Source organism: Dermochelys coriacea, chromosome 20 (assembly GCF_009764565.3).
Source record: "Dermochelys coriacea isolate rDerCor1 chromosome 20, rDerCor1.pri.v4, whole genome shotgun sequence".
Taxonomy (NCBI): domain Eukaryota; kingdom Metazoa; phylum Chordata; order Testudines; family Dermochelyidae; genus Dermochelys; species Dermochelys coriacea.
In genome coordinates this window covers 8,928,477-8,951,911 of record NC_050087.2, presented here as the reverse complement: position 1 = coordinate 8,951,911, position 23,435 = coordinate 8,928,477, and the positions used below count along the sequence as shown (strand labels likewise).

Here is a 23,435-nt window from a genome sequence, read left to right as displayed (position 1 = left end):
CAACAGTGGGTTTGTGATATGGACACTGGGGTGGAACCCCAGCCCCGAAATCTGTGGCCTCGTAGGCTTTCCCATCCGCTATTTGATTTTATGAGCGTCAGTGGGAGATAAAGCCCAGAGTGTGACCTATTCTGACTGTAGCCAGCAGGGACAGCAGAAGATAGCAGATTCCCCTGCCTCCTCATGACCATAGGGACACTGGCAAGAAGATTTTGAATGGCCCCTAATTTTGGGTGCCCGCGTTGAGACACCTGGGGCCTAGATTTCAGAGGTGCTAAACACCTGCAGCTCCCAGCGGGGCTCGTAGGCACTTAGAGTGTGTCTACACTGCAGTTACGTGCCCCCGGCTGGCCTGGGCCAGCTGACTCCGGCTCAGAGGGCTCGAGCTGAGCAGCTGTTTACTTGCAGTGCAGATCAGCTGGCCTGGGCTAGCCACGGGTGTGTAATTGAAAATCAGCCCCCAGCCATCTCTGGGTGGGCACCAAAACCCGAAGCATCCAGTGCTGGGCATTTACTCCCTACCGAATCCCTGGACCTGAACTCCATAGGTGAAGCCACCTTGCCTGGCCTGTGTTTGGCTCTAGGCTGCATCTACTGGGAGCCTAGCAGGTCCTCTAGGTTTGATGTATCGTGAGGGCAGCACCTATCTCTGGGAAGGCTCAGTAATTGGATGAGTCTGTTCAATTACACGGATCTGCTTCTAGCCAGGCCAGCATGAGGCAGTTGCCGGTTGCGTTTTGCTTGGGTCTGTAAAACAAAACGAAATCAAAGTGGCTGCTGGAAGCAGCGCAATGAACATTTAAAAAGAATCAGTAGAGCTAATAGCAGGCCAGGGGGCAACTGCCCCCCTCAGCAGCCATTAGGTATTCGTGTGGTGCCTTTTCAAGCTAATAGGTATAACTGAAGGTGAAACCACCAATGACCCAGCTGCCTCCTGGTTGCACCACTGCTCAAAATGTAACTCCGCTGATGCTAAGAATCTGAAGTCTATTGAGCAGGAACATGGGAAAGACAGCGCCCTTGCTTAGAGAACCCATGCTTTGCAAAATGAGACATGGACTTTCATTCACCCTGCACTAAATTGCAGCCGCTTCTGGAGTGGAGCGCAGTTTCTGCATAGCAACACTGTACAGGGATTGCTTGCCCAGCACTGAAATGCAGATACCTCTGGGATGGAGTGCAGCAGCAGGGTGTCATAAAATATCAGGGTTGGAAGAGACCTCAGATCATCTAGTCCAACCCCCTGCTCAAAGCAGGACCAATCCCCAGTTTTTGCCCCAGATCCCTAAATGGCCCCCTCAAGGATTGAACTCACAACCTTGGGTTTAGCAGGCCAAGGCACAAACCACTGAGCTCTCCCTCCCCGCACAGCACAGCAACACTATCCAGGGATCACTCACCTGGCACTGAAATGCAGACGTCTCTGGATGGAGCACAGCTGATGTGCAACAGCACTCAACAACACTACTCACTCACCCAGCACTGAAATGATGCCACCTCTGGGGTAGGAATGCAGCAGCTGTTGACAGCACACAGAGCGACACTACTCACAGTTTAGAGCAGGATGTGAAAAAGACTCTCACTTCCATTTGAAAGCTCTGGGGGAGTTTACAGAAACAGACCATGCTGTTAACCTGAGCTGAACAGCAGCCAGGACACAATAGATTGGGTCTGCACTGTGGGTAACCAGACAACAGCTCTGCCATGAGGGGTTTGTTCTGATTGATGGAGGGAGGGATGGGGCAGGGAGCCAGTCAAGCCTGGGGAACAAATTCCTTCTCCAGGACGCTTTGCTCCAGGATCTTGGAGCCCAGGCTCTACGGCCATTAATTCCTGCACCACCCAGCTGGAAGGGAAGGGCTGGGGCAGGTCTCTGCGCTCCACATGTCACAAGCAGACATGAACCATGTCACAGAATGAATCAATTGCAGAGCCTGGACTAGAACCCAGGAATCCTACCTGCCAGCTCTCTGCTCTAACCATTAGACCCCACTCCGCTTGCAGTCAAGATAGACCCCAGGAGTCCTGATTCCTAGACACACACACACACACACACATACACATTTCTCTAACCCAGTGGTTCTCAACCAGGGTGTCACGGAGTCCCCGGGCGATGCTCTGGAATTGCTCCCTACGAAGCCAGTCAGGACTCTGGGGAAGTCTCCTTCCTGTGAGCAGCCTGTCTGCAGGACACACAGCTCACACAACTTCCACCTTCCTGGGTCTGACCTCGGAGCATTCAGCATCCTCTGCCCCTCCGTGTGCTTCCTACAGCGAGTCCAACGAAGCGGGGTCCTGGGGAAGCCAGAGGGTCCTGCCCCCCAACTCCGCAGTCAGACGTGACTCTCAGCCAGCCAGTAGAACTGAAGGTTTATTAGATGACAGGAGCATGGTCTGAAACAGAGCTTGTAGGTGCAGAGAACAGGACCCCTCAGCTGGGTCCATTTTGGGGGGCAGTGAGCCAGACAACCACATCTGCACTTCACTCCTCATCCCCAGCCAGCCCCAAACTGAAACTCTCTCCAGACCCTCCTCCTCTGGGCTTTGTCCCTTTCCCGGGCCAGGAGGCCACCTGATTCCTTTGTTCTCTAACCCTTTAGCTCTGACCTTGCAGGGGGGAAGGGCCAGGCCATCAGTTGCCAGGAAACAGGGTGTTGGCCATTCTCTGTGTCCAGACCCCTGCACACACCTGCCCTCTAGGGCTCTGCAAGGATCATACACCCTTATCCCACCACCTAGATACTTAAGAACTGCCTAGGGGAAACTGAGGCACCCCCACAATATTCAGAGGAAACATTAAGAACAGTCCTGCTTCGTCACACAGGGTTACAGGTGCCCCTGGGGGTACACAGAGGTCTTCCAGGGAGTAAGTCAACAGGCTACACAAAAAGCATTAGTGAAGTCAGTACAAACTAAAATGTCATACAGACACTGACTTGTTTATACTGCTCTCTATACTGTTAGGTGTGTTTTGTTGTAGGATCACAGTCTGTTAAAATATGTGTATATTCAATTCAATATGGGGTTTGTAAAGGCAGAGCAGCAATCCAAGATGGAGTCTGAGCTGCCATCTTGTGGCCGCCATCTTGTTGTTGACGGGGATCATGGCCCAGTCACAACTGGATCCAACTGGTTTTTCCCACCATTGGCAGCTCCCCGGACAATTTTACCTCAGCCTGTTTCCCACCCTGCCTTGGACTGTACCATGTTTTCCCGCCACTCAGGGCACAAAGTGGTACAGTCCGGTCCGGTGACTGCACGTGGCCCCGGCCCCACCGCACCCGGGCAGCGTTGACGGACCCCATTCCCGAGGGGACGAGACGGGCAGAGGCCATTGGCTCCATTCGACCCGCTCCTCTTCCTGGGCACAGCCCCGGCTGAGGGGGGTTGGGGGGGCGAGGGACACGGCAGGGGGGGGACCCTGCTTGGAGGGGGGACTTGCAGCTCAGTGGGGGGCCCTGACTGGCGTGGGCTGAGGCCCCCCTACCCCAAGCCAGTCCTCGCTTTAACATGCCCAGGCCCCCGCCTCCCTCTGCGCCCCACGGGACCAGGTGGGGGTTCAGTGGGGACCTGCGTGGCCCTGTCACCAGGCGCCTGCCCATTGGTGCCCAGGCCAGGCCCCCGCAGCGCCAGAAGTGGGGGGCTGGGGCGTTCGGCCGTCATCCGCCTTCAGACATCGACCCACCAGCACCCCAGGTGCTTTATACTGAAATCAGTCACGGGGGGGCTGGGCCCGTCCAACAGTGACACTGCAGAGGCTGGGCCCGTCCACCAGGGACCGATTTCAGTGTCCCTAGGGGCCGTCGCCCAGCGTCACAGACACTCCCCAGAGCAGGGCAGGGAGAGGCCAGGGCGAGCCCAAGGGCAGGAGCAGAGCCGGTGCAGAACCCAGGATCCTGACTCCAGCCCCGCGCACCGCTGAGTCCCACGTCCACCCACAGGGCTCGAGGGGACGTGGCAAGAGGCAGAGATGGGCCCGTCCGGGCTGAAGGCAGTGGTGTGCAAGAGTGAGTGCAGAGCCGGGGGGTCTGAGCCCGGTCGGGGGCGGGATCTGGTCGGGTGTGAGTCTGGAGGGGCAGGGCCCAGTTGGGGGGCCCTGGGAGGGCAGGGTGGGGTGCTCCTGGGGGTGTCGCACTTTCAGGGAGGATTAGGAGTCAGTCGGAGCAGATAGCTGCCCCCCACCTGCCTGTCACACACCAGGAGGGGGAGGAGGCTGTCTGCCCCACCCCCACGGGCTGCCCCCTCCCATAGGAGGGGCACTTTGTGGGGGGTGTCATTGTCGTCATCTCTTTCCATCAGGATGACTCCCGCCAGGGCCGGTGCAAGGATATTTTGTGCCCTAGGCGAAACTTCCGCCTTGTACCCCCTCCCTCCCCCTCTCCTCCCTCCGACAACCTCTGAAAACTAATAAAGTTAGTATTATAAGCCTGTCAGAACGGGTAACGGGTGCGCACGAGGAGAAAAATGACGTCATAGCCACTTTGTACCGTAGTGAAGCAGTACACTTCTGCCCAGCCCCAACATAGAGCTGGCGTAGGCTACAGCTGGAATGTAGGAGAGAGCAAGTGAAAGCCTTACACTTGATCAGCATGGCCTCGGCTGCCTTGTGCATGCTGGACTCTGAGGTGTTAGTTGCTATGTGTTAGTCATTGTCTTCTGGCATGACCCTGACCCGCTGTGACAGCTGTGTTACTTCAGAAGCCCAACCCACTGCTGAATCTCCAGCCCAGGCTGCAGTGGACAGGGCCTGTGGCTAAATCCAGACCACAGACCTGGGGTTTAAAAGACCCTTGGAAAGTGGATTCAGTTCTGATGTTCCATGGTTGCCCCCAGAACTGGGACAAAGCAAAAGTGGCCCACAGCTCAGGACGGCCGGTGGTGTTAATAACCCTTAGCTCTTCTCTTAGCTTTTCCTCACTAAATCGCACAATGAGGAGGGCCTGACACGTGACTTTTGAATACTTGGGGTGGGCCATACTGCCCTGGTTCAAGAGGGGTCTCTGAACAGGAATAGCAGGGGACTGCGGGTCAGGAGTGAGGGACATCTGCAGAGCCATGAGGGGGGGAACCCAGGACTGGAATAGCTGCAGGACTCAGCAGCACTGGTGGAGCTGGGAGTAGGTGGGAGCCCAAGGCTGCAATAACAGAAGGCTGTGGATAGGAGTGAGGGGCACTGGCAGAGCTGGGAATCGGAGAGGAGCAAAGGGCTGGGATAGCAGAAGGCTGCGGATAGGAGTGAAGGGCATCTGCAGAACTGTGAGGCGGGGAACCCATGACTGAAATTACTGCGGGTCAGGAGTGAGGCAAAGCTGGTGGGGGACAGACCAGGGCTGGCATAGGAGGGGGCTGTGGACAGGAGTGAGGGGCACTGGCGGAGCTGGAAGTGGGTGGGAGCCCAGGGCTGGGATAGCAGGGGCCTGTGGACAGGAGTGAGGGGCACTGGCTGGGAATGGGGGGGAGGAAAGGGCTGGGATAGAAAGGGCTCCAGTCAGTAGTGAGGGGCAATGGCACAGCTGGTGGGGGCAGCCCAGGGCTGGCGTGGGGGGCTGTAACTGCAGTTCAGGGTCAAAATGCCTGGGCAGAGTTGCGTGGAGAAAGCAGATTCGTGTCTGCCTTCACCATGTCTGGATCTAGTCTGTGCTGCCAGCCCCTTATCTTGCACTAGAGCCCCACGTGCCCCGGTGAACAGGGCGTCTGCATGCTGCTGGTGTAAAGGAACTGCAGGAAAGCAACAGGGAGGCCAGTGCGTCCTGGTGCAGAATAGCCCCTGGAGCCTCATTAGGACCAAGCAGCCAAGTCCTGATGGACTAGAGGTGGGGTAGGGAGAGGCATTGCTTGAGTTATGGGGGAAACATAGTGTGTTGGGCAGTGCACTCACGCGCACCCGTTATCGGGAGTGGGAGTGAGAGTGAGAGCACAGGTCAGGGTCTCGGGGCTATTGCCTTATGGGGCCAGCCAGAATCCGGTGCTTCATAGGGGTGAAACAAACAGATGTATTATGGTAGCACCAAGGAGCCCCAGTCATGGACCAAGACCCCATTTTACAAGGTGTTGTACATTATTCATTAGATGTATTACGGTATTGCCCAGGAGCACCAGTCGTGGGCCAGGACCCCATTGTGCTGGGTGCTGTACATTCCGATGAAGTGAGCTGTAGCTCACGAAAGCTTATGCTCTAATAAATTTGTTAGTCTCTAAGGTGCCACAAGTACTCCTTTTCTTTTTGCGAATACAGACTAACACGGCTGCTACTCTGAAACCTGTGATTATTTATTAGGTGTATTATGGTAGCACCCAGGAGTGCCAGTCATGGGTCAGGGTACCATTGTGCTGGGCACAACAAAAAGATGGTGCTTGGCCCGAAGAGCTGACTATCTAATTGCTGATGTAAGCAGAGTCAGGATGAGCTCTACCCTGACATCTGGTGGCAGGTCATGGTGGGTTGTGGAAAAGAACTTCAGGGGCTGATCTCATTTGCATAGGCACACCCACCCTGCCTAGATGGTCACTTTGGCTGCTGTAGGAGCCCCAGTTTCTTTGTTATTGGGACAGGAATAAACTGTTATTATCCTGATTATGTGAATCAAGGACAGTGGAACTATACTCGGCTTTTGTTATGATGGAGGGACTCACCATCAACTAAGCAGCACTTGCTAGGCAAGGGTCATGGGTTCCAAAACCCAGTGAATGGAAAGAAGCTAGTAGTAAATATTAGTAGTTGGGAGTAACATGGTTGTTACTCTGAAATCTTATATGCTAATTGTGCTTTTTTTTTTTCTCTCTTTTCACTGTAGAATGTCAGAGCTAATTTTGATTCTATTAGGTGTCTAGTTGCACGCTGCTGAGCTGAATTCACTTTGGGCTAATGGTGCACCAGCGCTGAGGCTCCCTTACTACAAGCTGATATCACAAAAGAGCTAAACTTACTAAGAGCTGAAATCACTGAGTGTTGTGTAGTGTGGGAGCCTGAAGATATATGGGGGAGCAGTTTGTGGGACACAGAGCAGGGGGCTGGTGGAGCAGAGCAGTTTACCAGACAGCGAGCAGGGGGTTGGTGGAGCAGAGCAGTTTGCAGGACAGCTGGCAGAGCAGAGCATTGCAGTTTGCAGGATGGTGAGCAGAGTGGCTGGTGGAGCAGAGCAGTTTGTCAGATGCCTGGAGCAGCTCATGGGGGCTGCTGGCAGAGCAGTAGCCCCATGGAGAGGTGGGGCAATCAGCTTTGGATCATGTAAGGTGCTCCTTAACCCCCCCCCCATCTCCACCCAGGTTGGGAGGTAAAACTCTGCAGATAAACTTTCAAACTCTGGGGCTGCCCTGACCAGGGACAGAGACTTTTGGGTCCTTGGACTTTTGGAACTTTGGGTGATTTTGGGTTGCTGGACTCAAGAACCAAAGGGAAATGACAGGTTTCAGAGTAGCAGCCGTGTTAGTCTGAATTCGCAAAAAGAAAAGGAGCACTTGTAGCACCTTAGAGACTAACAAATGTATTTGAGCATAAGCTTTCATGAGCTACAGCTCACTTCATCGGATGCAGGGAAATGACACGCCCCAATTTGCTTGGGGTGAGTTTTTGCTCATGGGTTGTGTTATGAATCCTGTTGGTGGTGTTTCTCCAACATAATGCAACATTGTTTCTCTCTGTTATTAAAAGTCTTTTTGCTACACTCGGGCTATGTGCTTGCGAGAAGGGAAGTATTGCCTTTGGGCCTGCCCCCTGAATGCATGCCTTCTGCTTCAGTGAACTATATTGCATTAGACCAATCTCCCTTGCCCATGCTCAATGCGGCTGACTGGCAAGAAGCCCAGCCGGGGTAGTATATATTTGTCCCAGGTCACTGGGTGGGGGCTCGAGCCGGTTTTGCATTGTGTTATTGGAATGGAACCCCTAGATACTGAACCCAGCCCTTGTTGCTGCCAACTCTGACGGGCAGAAGGGTTACACTTAGTTTGGCCATGGAAGGTGCCCAGGAGACAGGCCAGCAGTTCCCTGAGCGGGGCATGCCTTGGAGGGGTTCTATGTGCAGGACTCAGAATTTGAAGTCTTTGTTGTGTTGTTGTCCCCCACACACAGTAGAAGGTCCCTGGATCCCCTTCAGTCAAGAGGTGCTGGACAGGATCTGTTCTCTTGCTGCACGGGGCCAGATCCTTAGTTCAGCTGTGCTCATATCCAGCCTGGGAGAAAGGAAGGGGGATCAGACCCATGGCCCATCTAGCCTGTCACCCCACCACGATCGCTGACTGGCGGATCTGCTAGGAGCACATCGCTAGCTGGCCTGAAAGCAGCCTCTGAGCCACTTCCCCGAGGGGGTCCTTCCACCAGCCAGTGGGTCCTGGCTCAGGGCACAGCCGTCCCGTCCGAGCCCCACCACTAATCCCCGTCTCTTTCCCTTGCAGAGATCCTCAGCGTTGTCCTTCACAGCGTGAAGAAGGAAAGAGAATGGAAGGTAAGCAGGACGAGCCTGGTGTCCCCGTGGGGATATGCTGTATCCATATATCGTGCTCCTCCCCCTCCAGCCTCTTGGGATTCATTAGGAACCTGAGCTTTTCCAGGCTAGATCAGATCCCTGCTCCGTCTAGCCCATCATCTATCCCCAGCAAGGGTTGGGTATGTCTGCCTTCTCGCTGCACTGGATCAGACCCAGCTTGTCCAGTTAGCCCCATATCTCCCCCCCACACACACACCGGATCAGACCACTGGGACCAGTGAGCCAGCCTGGGTGGGAGGAGGAGCAGGAGAGCACCAAGCATGGGGGCACTATGCTCCATTGGGCAGGCAGGTTATTGAGCCCCCAACATGAATTGGGCTGGGGGATGTGGAGCAGCGGGTTAGGCCGGTGCAGCAGAGGGAGCATTCGGCATGGCAGGAAGGTGGTGGAGATATTGGGCCAATGGCCTACAGGGCTTTCCTAGGGGAACATGGAGACTCCCCTCGTTCCATTTCTCTGTGCCCTGATCCTGGTTCTGTCCGAGGGCTGGGGAGCGGGTATCTGGTGGATCAGAGCAGGGGACTGGGAGCTAGGACTCCTGGGTTCTGTCCCTGCCTCTTGCACTCACCGTGTCACCTGGGCGAAGAGGTTGATCTCCTCCAGTCTAGGAGGATGGAACCATTTTGAATCGCTGGGTGTCCCAGGTTTGTCTCCTACATCTCGTACCTGCCCCTCTGCTTGGAGCTGCTCTCCCTGTAGCTCCTCACACAGTCCTTAGCACGGTCAGCTCAGCCAAGTGCAGGCTTGGTACTGGCCCTGCTGCTCTGCTGTGGAAGGGCTGGGCCGGGAGCCTGCTCTGCCGTTAACAGTCACTCTGCTCCCTTGGCTGTGCCGTGGATGATGATGGTTGGAGGCTGGGCTCAGGGCAGTGACTAGTTCATTCGAAGTGGAGCGCTCCCCTCTCGCTACCCCAGGTGCTGATCATGGACCACCCCAGCACGCGCATCCTCTCATCGTGCTGCACGATGTCAGACATTGTGGACGAAGGCATCACATGTGAGTGGCCCCTCCCTCCTGTCTGCTCCCCCCGCCAGGGCTCCCCTCCCCCTTGGATACACCTCACAGTCGGGAAGTTGATTTGTCTACATTCATGTTTGCATCTAGTTTCCCCCCTTTGCGGTCGCCCAGATGCCCTCCTTGCTATTGGTACCTTCCCAGCCAGGTCTAGTTCCCTTAGCCCGGCACTTTCAGCCCCTGGAGCCTCTTCACCACTTTTCTCAGACTCCCCTTCCTCACTGCTCCTCCCCCATGCTGTGGGCAGGGTCCTGGCTGGGAAGGGGGACTGCTGGCTCTCTGCTATAGGGTGGAGGAGCCCTGGGGTTGAGGGGCCCAGAGCTGAGCCAGCACTCTAGCGGGGTGCCCCAGCACAGTTCAGAGGGACATTCCCTCCCTGCTCAATACTGTGGCAGCATCTCAGCCCATGGCCCCACATCGAAGCGGCTGCTGCATCGTAGCCTGTGGAACGCCCCGGCCTGCTGCCAGCAAACATGGCTGTGCCCCTTGGCTTCCCCTCCCCCCATCCCGGTGGAGAGCGGCTGGGGCGGGTGGCTAGGACACACTGACCCGCGCCCAGTGTCTGCTCTCTCTTAGTTGTGGAAGACATTAACAAGAGCCGGGAGCCAATCCCCAGCCTGGAGGCCATCTACCCGCTCAGCCCAGTGGAGGAGGTAAGAGCTCGGGCCTGGGGCAGCTGGATGGGGAGCAGGTGAGACCCCAGGGCAGCTCCTAGTGCTGCCTGGAGGTGGCACTGTCCGGGGGGATGCGCAGCACAACGTCAGGATGGGAATGGGTCCAATCGGGGCTCCCCAAGAGGCTGCTTCCCCAGAGCTGGGCTTCGTGTTCTTTGCCACGTGAGGCACAGACTGTCCCCCAGACCTCTCCGCAGTGCAGTCCTGTGGGGGTTGGATGGGCAGGTGCCGCAGGCGGAGAGAGGCGACCTCAGCTGAGACTCAAAGAGAAGGAGAATCGCTGAGGCAGAGGCTCAGGGAGCAGGGGCTGTGGGGGAGGAGGCTCCTGCGACTGCAGCAGCGAGGCGAGTGGAGGGAGACCAGGGGCAGGGGGCGCTGGCAGAGCAGGATGAAGCCCAGAACCCGCAGGGGCTGCCCACGGAGGGAGAGCTGTAGGAGAGGACTGCGAGCTGGGCCTGGGCCTCGGGACAGGGCAGCCAGGTTTTCACCTGTCACAATGGCCGGTCGAGGAGTCCGCACAGCTTCCGAACAGCCTGCCAGGCTAACTGGGGTGGCGAAGCTGCAGGTGCCCAGCATGGCGCCCGGGGAGAGAGCGGGCACTGATGGCAGCTGCCTGGGATTGCTGCTCAGCCGGCTGTTCCCTGGGCACTGCTCAGAGCCCACTTAGTTCAGCAGCAAGGTCAATGCCAGGCCCCATCTGTGGCCAGGCATGGACACTTCTGTGCCAGCGAGAGACGTGGCTGGGCCCTGAGGATGTCCCGGGCACATGGGCACAAGCTCTGCTCCAGGCAGGGAGGGAGCCCAGAGCCAGGGCGGTGAAAACCAGTGCACCTCCCAATGGCATCACGCTAGGCCCTGAGTCCCCAGGGGCTGGGCATGGGCTGGGCCATTCGAGCAGCAGGGAGGGGCCTCAGCTGGTGCTGACAACCCCCGTCTCCCCGCTTTGCAGTCGGTGCAGGCTCTGATCAATGACTTCCAGGGCACCCCCACCTTCAACTACAAGGCAGCTCACGTCTTCTTCACCAACCGTGAGTATTGGGGGTCGGGGGATTCCCCAGCTGGGAGCCTGGCCAGCGGCACACTGGAGCCTGGGGGTGGGGGGGTCTCTCTCTGCCGGCAGGCCAGTGCGCAGCACCCTGATTACGCTCTGCCCTCCTGCAGGGGGATGCAGCCTCAGCAGGCCAGAACGAACGACCCCACCTATCCCTTACCCGCCTTCTCCCCCATGAGCCTGACTCCAGCCAGCACGGCTCTCAGACACCTGCAGGGTGTGCCCAGAAAGGTGGCCTCTGGCTACCATTCCCAGCATGCATTGCTCCATCAGTCCCAACTGGGGTGGGGGAATGGGACACCACCAAAATACCCAGTGTGTCAGGGTCACATCTGCTTCTCCCCATTACAGCGGCAGGGGGAGCCCAAGTCCCTGTTCCTCCTTGTGCATCATCATGAGTTGTACACTCCGGTCACTCAGCCCTGCAGGGGGGCTGAGGGCAGGGTGTGAGACAGGGGCTGCGTAGGAGAGATTGTGGCTCCCCCTCACTGCTGATGCTGCAGAAGGCAAGAACTTGGCCTGACTCTGGTTCGGGGGTCTGGACTCATCGTTGACTCCTGTGTGTCCCTGCTGGCTTGCCCAGGTTCCCCACGGGTGTGCAGCACTACTGCCCCTGCTGTGCCCATCCTGGCCCTGTCCGTGGGGGCTGGCGCTGTGCTGGGCGTCCTGAGCCTTGTGCCTGTCACTCCCACCCACTGCCTTTGCCTTGCAGCCTGTCCTGAGCCTCTGTTCAACGAGCTGAGGAAATCACGCATCACCAAGGTCATCAAAACCCTCAAGGAGATCAACATGGCCTTCCTGCCCTACGAGAGCCAGGTGAGGGGTGGCCAGGGTTTGGAGGAGCAGGGCCGCGGGGCAGATGGTGACGTATGATACCCCACCCTTAGTGTTTCATGTGGCTCGGCGGGGGAACCTTTCCCTTCTAGGGCCCCGGGTTTGACGCCAGCACAGGGCAGCAGGGACTAGCCGGCTGCTCACACCCTGTGAGACGTGGAATCGCTGGCTTGCACCTGGTGGGGATGGTAGATGTATGGGAGAGGAGGGCCCTGCCTCCTTGGCTTTACCAGCTCTTACTGATGGTTTATACCAGGCCTGCAAGACAGCCCGATACTCCACACACCTGCCCTTTACCCAACTGCCCCATCCCCTCCTTGTGTCATCAGTGGATTTCCACCCTCATGCCCCTGAGGGGCAGGGCTGTGTTGTCAGCTCTATTGCATTGATGGGGAAACTGAGGCACAGAGAGACATGAGCCTGGTCTACACACAAAAGCTTTGTTGGTATGGGTTTGTTACAGGGACATGAGAGAAAAAAATCATCCCTGTAACTGATGCAGCTGTGGTGGCAGAGCCCCTGGGTAGATGCCATTATGCTGGCAAAGCAGTCCTTTCGCCACTCTATCTGATTTCATCTGGGGTACCGGTGCCAGCTGTGCCAAGAGAAGCTTTGGCTGGTATAAAATGAGTGTCCGTCAGGAGGCTTTGCTGGCTCACCCATCCTGTTGCGCCAGCAAACCCTTCATGGGCCGATACTGTTTATTGGTGTCCAAGCATGTTTGTCCCAATGGCTCGTTCTGTTCGGCCAGTGAAATAAATGACAGCGGCAGATGCGCCATGATGCTGGGTTTGCCCATGGCTATGTTGGGACTTTCGCCAGACTAGAAGTGTCGCCAAGCCCACTCCCCCAACATTGACGGCACCCGGGAGTCTGCAGCCAAGTAAGGACCTGAACCTGGGGCATCTTCATCCCAGGCTGCTGCATGAATCTCTGGGCCGCTATCCCTCTACCACAACAGGAGTGGCACTGGCAAAGGGATCTCTCCCTCACTAGGGGCTCGCTACGGCTCCGCCCCCAACAGCGCATCTTAGGGGTGCGGTATGGGGCACAGCTGGCCTGGCTGCAAGCAGTTGGCACTGGGATCTGATCTCTGCTCTCCCCCATCCCCCAGGTGTACTCCCTGGACAGGCCACAGACCTTCCACAACTGGTTCAGCCCCTACCGCTTTTTCGAAAAGAACTAGCAGATGGAGATGCTGGCAGAGCAGATTGCCACATTGTGTGAAACCCTGCAGGAGTATCCAGCCATCCGCTACAGGAAGTGAGTTTGCCCAGGGAAAGGGGTACCCAGCCATCCTCTACAGGAAGTGAGTGTGCCCAGAGGGTGAGGGTACCTGGTCATCTCCCACAGATAGTGAGTGTGCCCAGAGTGAGAAGGGTACCCGGCCATTCGCTACAGGAAGCGTGTGTGCCCGGAGGGAGGGGTACCCAGCTATCCCCTATAGGGCCATGGAGAAGTACCCGGCCATCCTCTACAGGAAGTGAGTGTGCCCAAAGGGCGAGGGTACCTGGTTATCTCCTACAGGAAGTGCGTGTGCCCCTGTGGGAGGAGCTGTTTCTGACCTACAGGGTTTGTCTTTGCTGCAGGGACCATGAAGATAACTTCCACTTGGCGCATGCTTCCACTTGGCGCTGGCCAAACTCAAGGCGCTCAAGGCATACGAGCCCAACATGTTAGAGGTGAGCGAGCTGTGTCAGCCACGCCCTCACCATAGGACAGAGCCACGGGGGAGGGGGAGCACATGAGAAGTAGAAGGAAGGAGGAGTGATTTAGAACCTGCTCGGAGATCGTGGCGGGCGGAGGGGTGGGGTCTAGACCCCCTTGGAGATCCTGAGGGGTTGGCAGAACAATAGCATTCCCTGTGTGGCTGGACTAATGGTCCCAACCCTTCTCTAACACTGGCTGTGGGCAGATCTCAAAGCGCTCTACAAAGGCCAGTGTCCTTATCCCCTCTGTACAGATGGGGAAACCGAGGCACTGACTGGGGAAGTGTGTGTCCAGCACAATCTCTCTGTTTATAAACAGGGCAGTTCGGTCACAGAACTAAGCTTCGCACGCAGAGCCTCTTCCACACCTGGACACTCCTGTCTGTGTGTGCTCCTACACCCATCACCATGGTATCACTAATGAATTCAGCCTCCCAGGGGAGGCAGGGTGGCCTGTGTTACAGATGGGAAACTGAGGCATGCAGGGAGTCTGCCAGAGCAGGAATAGAACCCAGCTCTCCCGAGCCTTAGCCACAAGTCAGCCCTGGCCTGTGGGCTTCCCCTAGCTCCTGCCATCCCCGTCCCACCACCAGCAGAGGGGAGCTGCAAGCCCACCCTTCCCTGGATTTTCACACGGGAAACCCAGTAGCTCCTGTCCTCCTAGGAGAAGCAAAGTGATGTAAAATCCAAGGCCTGCCCAGATCTCTCCCTCCTGTTGCCTCTGCTCTTGCTTCCAGCCTTTGCCGAGCTGCTGGGAGACTGTGCACCTGTGACCAACTGGGAATGTTTGTAATATCTTTTATGAATCTGGTGCGTGCCTCAGTTTCCCTATATATTTCATGGCTTCTCTGGCAGGGGGTGGAGGGGAAGGACTCTCGGGGAAGGTAAGAGTCATGCGGGGGGGAGGGTCACCTCCCTGTCTTGGTGAAATGAAGAGAATCCAACCCAGATCAGCCTGGGGGCCAGAAAGACCGTGCCGGCTCCAATGGCTCCTGGCTGGACGCTCCCAGTAGGGAATCGGAGCAGGGCCCCCAGCTCAAGAACAAAGGGTTGGGAAGGTTTGAGCTGGGGGATAGGTGGGGGAAGCTGGGAGCTCTCGCCTGACAACTGACCAAGGTCAGGCCGAGGCCTGGTCTACATGAGGCAATTGGGTCGGTGCAACTGCATCGCTCGGGGGTATGGGAAAGGCGGCGTCTCTGAAGCGGAGCAGCTGAAGTGGTTTACATGTAGACAGACCCTGAGCGAGAGACCCGGACCCTGAAAACAGGTTTCGCTGCAGCTCAGTCGGGCTCTGGGCTGACCAGGACGGCGTCTTGCTTTAACCTTTAACCTGGGCTGGGCTGGGCTGCCCGGGCTGGGGTCCAGGTGCCTAAGAAACCCGACTGTTCTAACAACGCTGGGTGAGTGGCCCTCTCACCCGGGCTGAGGGGCGTCGGGCCCTGCGGAGTGGACGGGTCTCTACCAGGATCTGTCTCAGCTGGACTCGCTGGGCAGGGCTCACATGGTGAAGCCCAGCGGTTCTGTCTCAGGAGGTGGGAAGGCCATGTGGCCTGTCCTGGAGGAAGAGAGAGACCTGTTGGGGTCTGGCACAGCAAAAGGCTTCCTCCCAGAGACTTCCACAGCTGGGGCCCTGGCGCCGACCCTGTGGATCCATGACCGCACCGTTCCTCTCTACTTTCCCATTCACTGAGGCAGTGTTTGCCTAGTGGATAGAGCCCAGGACAGGGACAGGAGACCAGGGTTCTATTCCCAGCTGGGTGACCTTGGGCAAGTCACTGCCCCTATTTGTGCTTCAGTTTCCACATCTGTAAAATGGGGATAATGCTACCAGTCTTAGGCAGGGGGCCCCCCTCTGGGATAGCTGGCTGCCATGGCACAGATGCTGTGTAATTCACAGCTGGCAGCACAGGCCTGCCTCCAGAGGGGAGCCTGGCACACACCTGGCTGCCCAAACCATCTACACAGGGAAGGGATTGACAGCATGTTTGTTAACCACCGGAGCTACTTGCTGCAGCACAGCTGGCTCCAGCCTGCAGCCCCAGTCTGATCTGTGCTATTCTCAGGAGCTGATAGCGGTGCTGGGGAGGGAAAAATCCTGCTCTGTGCACACCCTGCTGCTGTTACTCCTGTGAGTCCCCCCAGGGATATTCCTGAGGCTCTTGCCAAGCCTCCCTTTCACAGGTGAAAGCACTATCCCCATGTTACATGGGGGAAACTGAGGCATGAAGCAGCATGCCAGGAGTAGGTGGCAGAGGCAGAAATAGGAGCCAGGAGTCCTGCCTGCCCAGCTTCCTTCAATAGACTCCAGACAGCACCCCCACTGCAGGGCCGGGAGTGCTGACTCAAGCCCCTGCTCTCAATGCAGTGCTGGCTCCATGCAGCACAATCCCGGCTGGCCAGTCCAGTGTGCCCCCAACTTGCCAGCTGGCGCAGAAAGAACCCCAGGGTCTCTTGTAGCATGGTCTCTAGCAGTCAGGTCTCCAAAGCCACCCAGCCCGCCATCCCGGCACCCTGGGGCCTTGTCTGCACTAGTTCCTCTTGCCTTGATGTTTCCCAGCTGCCAGCCCTGAGGGGTAGCTGGCACAGGCAGTGCTGTGGCATCCACCAGTCCACTAACCACCCCTCTGCTCTGGGCAGGGTGGGGTGATCTGGTGGTTATGCCGGCCCCCATCTGCACGTGGGGATCCCTCCAGCAGAGCCGAACTGGCAAAGATGTGAGCAGAGTCCCAGGAGGGGTGAGGGGGATGGGGTGGAGCTGAGCATAGCAACTCAACCAGGCTGGATAGGGCTGGAGAGAAATGATGGCGCCAGCTCTGGGTTCATGTCCTTGCTCTGCCACAGACTCCCTGTGTGACCTTGGGTGAGTCACCCAGCCTCTCTGGGCCTCCATCCCCCTCTGCAATGGGGTGACAGTCCTGCCGAGCACCACATGCATGGAGGGGCAGGATGCAGCAATGATAGTGCTACAGTGGTGGGGGCCCGATACTCCTCCAAGAGAGGTGCTCCCCCATCAGCCTCAACCCATTTACCCAGAGGCTGTGGAGACTTGCCAGGCGGGTGGGTGGTGGCTGGTCCGACGTTCTGCTCCCAAGCGTGGCTGAAAATCGGGCCAAGTAGTGAGGTGGGACAGCTGGGGAAGCATTAGGGGCTGTATGTCCCCGCCCCACCCACCCCCGACTGTCTGTGCTACCCAGCGAAGAGCAGCCCCTTGCCGAGGTGCTCCTAGGTTTCCACTGGGGCTGCTGGAGCCGGTTTCAGAGCCGTCTGCCATGAGAGCGCAGGGCTGGTCTCCTATCTCTACCTGCTGCACAAAGAGGGCAGTGCATGCTGATCAGGCAGGGAGTGGGGGCTGGGCCAACCTCCCCATGATGTGGGTCTGAGATGCTGACCATTTGAGTGGTCTGTGTCCAACTGGATGCTGGGGGGCCACCCAGGCTGGGAGTGGGGAGCTAGAGCCTCATATGGGGTCCCAGCTCAGATGCAAGCTGGGGCATAGGGATAACGTCCCATCGTCCCCCTCTGGGACCATGTATCAAAGAGTCTCTGGGCCTGGTGTTGGTTCATGATAGACTAGCCAGGCCTTTCTGGTGTAGTTCCCCCCTCCCTACGCAGCATATGGGGCAGGGGGCAGTCAGGGGGCTGCCTTGTAAGGGGCATGCTCCCGTTGGTGGAGAGGCACGAGCAGAGAACGTGCTTGGGGGAGGGGGGCATTGCTATTTGCACGAGGGGCAGGTAGCCTGTCCCTGCAGGGGGCGTTGCAGCGCAGCTGGGTGGGGAGCTCTCCCTGCCAGTCAGGGCGGGACCCCAGGGCACGTCCCAGCTAGCTTGGGGGGTGTCTCTTGGCTTCCCCCTGGGGTTGGGGGCTGGGCCACAGAGAGGGTGGGTGGTGAAGTTTCAGGCCACCCATTGGATTGTGCCATGTAAGCCAGGCCAGGAACCCTCCGCCAGAGCAGCAGGTGGCGGGTTTCTCTCTCCTTTGCCCCAGGGCCCCGACAAAGCCCGTTCTCAGCTGCTGATCGTGGACCGGAGCTTCGACCTGGTGTCCCCACTGCTGCACGAGCTCACCTACCAGGCCATGGCCTACCACCTGCTCAGCATTGAGAAAGAGGCCTACAAGTAGGGCCTGGCTGCCAGCAGGGGGCGCCCCACACTCCTCCTCAGGCAGACAGGGGGGATGTGACCCTGGCACCTGCACTGATCCGCAGCCCCCATGCTCGGGCGAGGGATGCCGCAGCCTGACCCCATCTCCCCACTGCAGGTACGAGACGATGGGCATCAGCGACTCGCGGGAGAAAGAGGCGCTGCTGGATGAAGACGACAAACTCTGGGTGCAGCTATGCCACATGCACATTGCTGAGGTCTCCGAGTGAGCGTGCTCAGCCCTGCCCCCTGATGCACCCCTCCCTCCTCTGCCCATCCACCGGACATGCCCCTCTGTGCATCACCCAGGGCCGGGACCCATCCCCCCCCAGACACACCACTCCGTGCCCCACCCAATGCCAGGACACCCCTGGACACACCCCTCTGCCCTGCCTAGTGCCGGGACTCGCTACCCCCCCCACCTTTGGCACACCTCTCCCCTCCCTGCCAGGTGCTGGGACCCCCTACCCCCACTTTGGCACAGCCCTCCCCTCCCCGCCCACTGCCAGGACTCCCCCCTCAGACACACCTCTCCCACCCAGTGCCAGGACAGCCCACCCCATTGACCCACCCCTCCCCCTCCTTTCCAGTGCCGGGACTTCCCCCATCCTCCTCTTCAGACACACCCCTCCCCACCCTGGGGCTCCTCAGACACACCCCTCTCCTTTCCTTCCCACCCAGTGCTGGAACCCCACTCCCCCTTGGATACACTCCTCTCCCACCCAGTGCAGGGAAACTCCCCCACCCCCCGCAACACACCCTTCTCCTGCTCAGTGCCAGGACTCCCCCTCCCACCCAATGCTGGGGCTTGTACCTCAGACATACTCCTCTCTGAGTGCTGAGACCCCTGGACCCAGCCCCTCACCCCAAAGGACCTCTGAGCGCTCCCTTCCAGAGACACTGTCCACATCTCTTCTCGGGGATCCTCCTGGACACTGTCTTCCCCCGATCCCAGGGTCTCCCCATGCACCTTACAGCTCCCTTGAGTGAGTCCCTCACCGACCTCCTGCTGGGCCTGCTGCTGCCCCCAGGCCTCCCCAGCAGGGCGCCAGGAGCCCCCAGAGGTGCACTGAACTCTGCCTTGGGGTAACTTAGGAAGAGGGGGCCCCCCAGCCTGTCTGAGGCTCTTGAGGCAGAGAATCCTGGTGCCCGTGGGGCAGGGGCTCCATCCCCTGTAGCATAGGACAGGGCACCCCCTACCACCAAGGCAGTGCCTGGCTCCGTTCTGACCCCTCTCCCTGCTGCAGGAAGGTGACAGAGCTGCTGCGCACCTTCTATGAGAGCAAGAGGCTGACCACGGACAAGGTGCGGCGGGGGCTGGAGCGAGCGATTGGGGAGTTCAGGCCGGAGGGACAGGGGGACCCATCCCACTGCCACTGATGGGGAGGGGAGGCTTCCCTGCTGCCCCAGGAGTGGTTGACGGGGTGGGGGCTGTCCCATTGCTCCCAGCGTTTGCCTGTAAAGGGCTAAGAGGTATATGTGGAGTCCCCTGCCCCCCAGCCTCAGCTCTGGAGCTCCCCACAGGGGGAGAGGGTAAAGGCCCATGGGGCGGGGTCAGACAGCAGGATCAGGACCGCGCAGGGAGAGCTGCAGGGAGCCAACGCTAGCATCTCCCCGGCCCACTGCTGCTTTACACCTTGAGGGGCACTTGGGTTGTGGGGCTCCCGTCTCGTTCCAGCTGGCCTGGGAAGTGGCTGGGCTGCTGCAGCTGTCCCCAGGCGAGGCCTCTGCCCTGCAGGGGGCTCCAAGCGCTGGGAGCGGCCGGGATCTCACCACCGCCTCCCTCCAGGCCAACATCAACGACCTGTCCCAGATCCTGGAGAAGATGCCGCAGTACCACAAAGAGCTGAACAAGGTAACGGGGCTGGGCCTGTTAGAGGGCGGGGGCAGGGCATTCAGTGGGGCTGACGGGAGGGGCAGGGTGCTCTGTGGGGCTGATGAGGGACAGTAGGGACTCTCCTGGGGGGCAGGGCACTCTGGGGCACTCCGTTTTACTGCCTGATGAGAGCTGCTGACCTGTCCCATTGGGCAGAGCCATTTTTTCCCCCAGGTGCTGTGTGGCACCATGGGCAGCAGCCTGCCTGTCAGTGCCCAGAGCTGCCACGTTAGCCCCACCAAGGGCAGCCCTTGGGTAAAGCCCGTGCCTTGCTGCTGCAGCTCTCGGGAGAGGGCCTTGGTGGGCTTCCAAACCAGCCTGTTGGAGCCACTCCTGGTGCCACTGGGCCATGTGCCAACAGAAAGCTCCTGGCCATTGGCACAGGTACCCTGACACCTGTTGATCTCCAAGCCCCCAAGCTCGTGGTGACTAACAGAGAAGCCATGGGCTGTTTTGGAAGCTGCTCCCTCCTCCTGATCCTCCCCTCCAGCTGCCCCACTCCACCCCAGCGGTGGCTGCACATCAATGCTGGGCAAAACAATCCCTATACGCTCGGCTTCTACAGCCAATTGGGGCTGCCCCTCTGGCCGAGGGGCCCTCCTTGGGGGTTGGTGGGTGCAGGTGCTCTGGACCAGCTAGTGATATGGTAAACTCCCCCCGTGCCCCGGTCTCTCCCCGCAGTACTCCACGCACCTGAACCTGGCCGAGCACTGCATGTGGCACTTCAAAGAGACATTGGAGAAGCTGTGCAGCGTGGAGCAGGTGGGTCTGTGGGCAGAGCCTAGCTGGGGGGCAGAGTCTGGCTCATGGACTCAGCCCAGAGAGAGGGGTCTCAGACCTGCAGGCTTGCTGGAGCCAAGACCAGCCCCCCCATGCAGCACCAGGAGTGCAGAAGGGGGACATGGGGTTCGGGTTACTCCCTGGGGGCCCGTTGCTCACCGCAGGGGGAGCTGACCCCAAGGAAGAGGGGGCCCTGGCACGGGGTAGGCGAGCTGTGGGTCATGGGGCCCTCACATCTCCCATCCTGCTGCGGTGGCGGGAGGAAGCAGAGTGGCCTGACCTGGGCCTTGTGTGTGCGCCCCCTCCCCCCCCGGACCTGGCCATGGGGACAGATGGGGACGGGGAGAAGATCACAGACCCCATGAAGATCATCGTGCCCGTCCTGCTGGACCCCAGCGTGCAGGCCTATGACAAGATCCGCATCATCCTGCTCTACATCTTCCTGAAGAATGGTAACGCCACAAGCCTGCAGGGGGAGCACTGGGGGGCTGCTGCTGCAGGGGGCGCTCCTGGAGGCGGGGCCCAGGCCTGTGGGGCTGGTGGGGCATGGCACTGCTCAGACTGGCAAGCCCGCCTGCCATGCAGGGCGCCTCCCGGCCAGCCGCTTCCCGGGGCCTGTGTCCAGCCTGGCTCTACAGCCCTGTCTCCCCTCTGCCCATCTCTCGGTGCCTGCGAGCCTGCCAGTGCGCCGCGCCCACGCTCCGCACTGCCCCCTGGGGTCGGACCTGGCGGCCTTTGCTCCCTGCTGCTGCCTTCCGAGCAGTGTCCGCCCTCCACGCTCCCCCCAGCCCATTCTCTGCAGGGAGGGGGGATGGAGAGACGCACCCAGAGCAGCCCCCCAGCCCGTTCTCTGCAGGGAGGGGGGATGGAGACACACACCCAGAGCGGCTCCCCAGCCCATTCTCTGCAGGGAGGGGGGATGGAGAGACACACACCTGGAGCAGCCCCCTGACCATTCTCTGCAGGGAGGGGGGAGATCCCTCCCTTCCTGCAGGCTGTTCAGATACCATGTTCTGTCTCTGAGCCTCCTGCGACCAGTCCCCTGCCCACCCCTTGTGTCATCCCTGTACCAGCTCCCTGCTTCTTGCTGCATTCAGCCCCTTCCCCAAACTCACCAGGGCCTGGGGAACCTCCCTGACCCCGACACTTGGCACAGTCCCTCTTCCCCCATCGGTTCCTGCCCCATGCTGGCTTGGTGGGGCAGGGCCCTGCTCTGGGGCCCTTCCTGTAACCCTGCTCAGGCACTGCCCGTGCGCCCATTGCCCAGGCCAGGGTGCCCTCATGTGGCTCCTTTGGCTGCCCAGTTTCCTGGCCAGGGGGTGCTGTGGAGTTGCCAGGCCTTCCTGTCTGCACTAAGCAGCAGTAAATAGTTTGGGGGGGCGGGGGTGGGGCACATTGCCCTCCCTCTAGCTCAAGGCCTCACAGCCTTTAAGAGCCAGGCCTCGGCTCTGACACTGCACCTGACTGGCCGCAGAAGGGGGAGCCCAGCTCATGGGGACGGGGGCTCCCATTGCACTGCCAGGAGGAGCTAGAGAGACCCCTGACCCCAGCGCCCAGGAGAACCTGTTGAGGGAGGAGCAGCAAGAACCTAAATTCGATCATTAACTGTGTGGGGTCCAGTGGGTTAGAGCGGATGGTGCTGGGAGCCAGGACTCCTGGGTTCTACCCCCAGCTCTGGGAGGGCAGTTGGGTCTAGTGGGTTAGAGGGGGGCTGGGAGCCAGGACTCCTGGGTTTACCCCCAGCTCTGGGAGGGGTGGAAAGAGCAGGATCTCAGGATTTGATTGGGGAACTAGGACTCCTGGGGCCACGGACTGATGTGCCTGGGCTGTGGCTGCGTCCCAGGGGTGCTAGCGCTGACCTGTCTCTCCCCGTGCAGGTGTGGACAAGGAGAACCTCACCAAGCTGATCCAACATGCCAACATCCAGCAGCAGAGCGACATCATCCACAACATGCAGTTCCTGGGCATCTCTCTCATGCCTGGGGTAAGGGACTGGGGCCAGGGGCCAGCAGCTGTACCCATGCCAAGGGGCAGATCTGTGCTGCACAGGGGAGCCCAGACCATCGTGCAGGTGCCCCCCTATGGCAGTGACCTACTCCCAGCACAGAGGTGGCCTCTGCCCCTGTACAGTGGGGTGATGCCCTCCCCATATGAGGGTGACCCCTGAGTTACTCCCTATCTGGGGAGACTTCTTCTGCCTCTGCAGAGGATCCTGGGGGTCAGGACCTCAGATCGCCAGGGAGCTGGAGCTGGTGACCACTGCATGGGGTGGCCATGTGGCGAATGGGGGGAAGCAGCTATGTTCTCCCATCAATCTCTCTCCCCTCCTCTCTCTCTCTCTCGCTCAGTGATCCATTCTGTTCTTTTCTCTGCCTCTTCCCTCTGCCCGGCTGGAGCGACTCAGGTGGGCCGTGCTCTCCCTGTCTGCCCCCCGTTCCCACCCCACACCTCCTCCCTGCTGCCTCTCACTCCCTCTCCCTTCCTCCCCCAGAGCGGGCAGCTGTGACCGGAGAGGAAGGCGCGGCTGGAGTCCACCTTCCAGCTCTCCCGCTGGACCCCCCCATGCTCAAGGACATCAAGGAGGTACCGGGCCATCTGCTTCCTGGCAGCTTGAGCAGCACCAGTATCGCCACCAGCTCCTGGGCAGCAGGATTTGGGATTGGAGCTGGCGGGGCCCTGGCGCCCCATCCCTCCACCCCACTGTGATGCAACATGCTCTGCTGCTGCCATGTACGCTCATGACCCCCCAGGAGTGGCATATGATGAGAAACCCCTTCCCCCCAGCCCCACCCCCTCCACACTGCCCCTTCTCCTCGAGACTCCGCCCCCTCCAAGCTGCCCCTTCCCCCCAGCCCCCACCCTTCCATGCTG

The 23,435-nt window shown here is 59.3% G+C and overlaps 1 pseudogene; it reads left to right on the top strand.

Moving 5' to 3' along the window:
• Positions 1 to 3,964: 3,964 nt before the first annotated feature.
• On the top strand, positions 3,965 to 23,178 carry LOC119846041 (annotated as a pseudogene).
• The last annotated feature ends 257 nt before the right edge of the window (positions 23,179 to 23,435 follow it).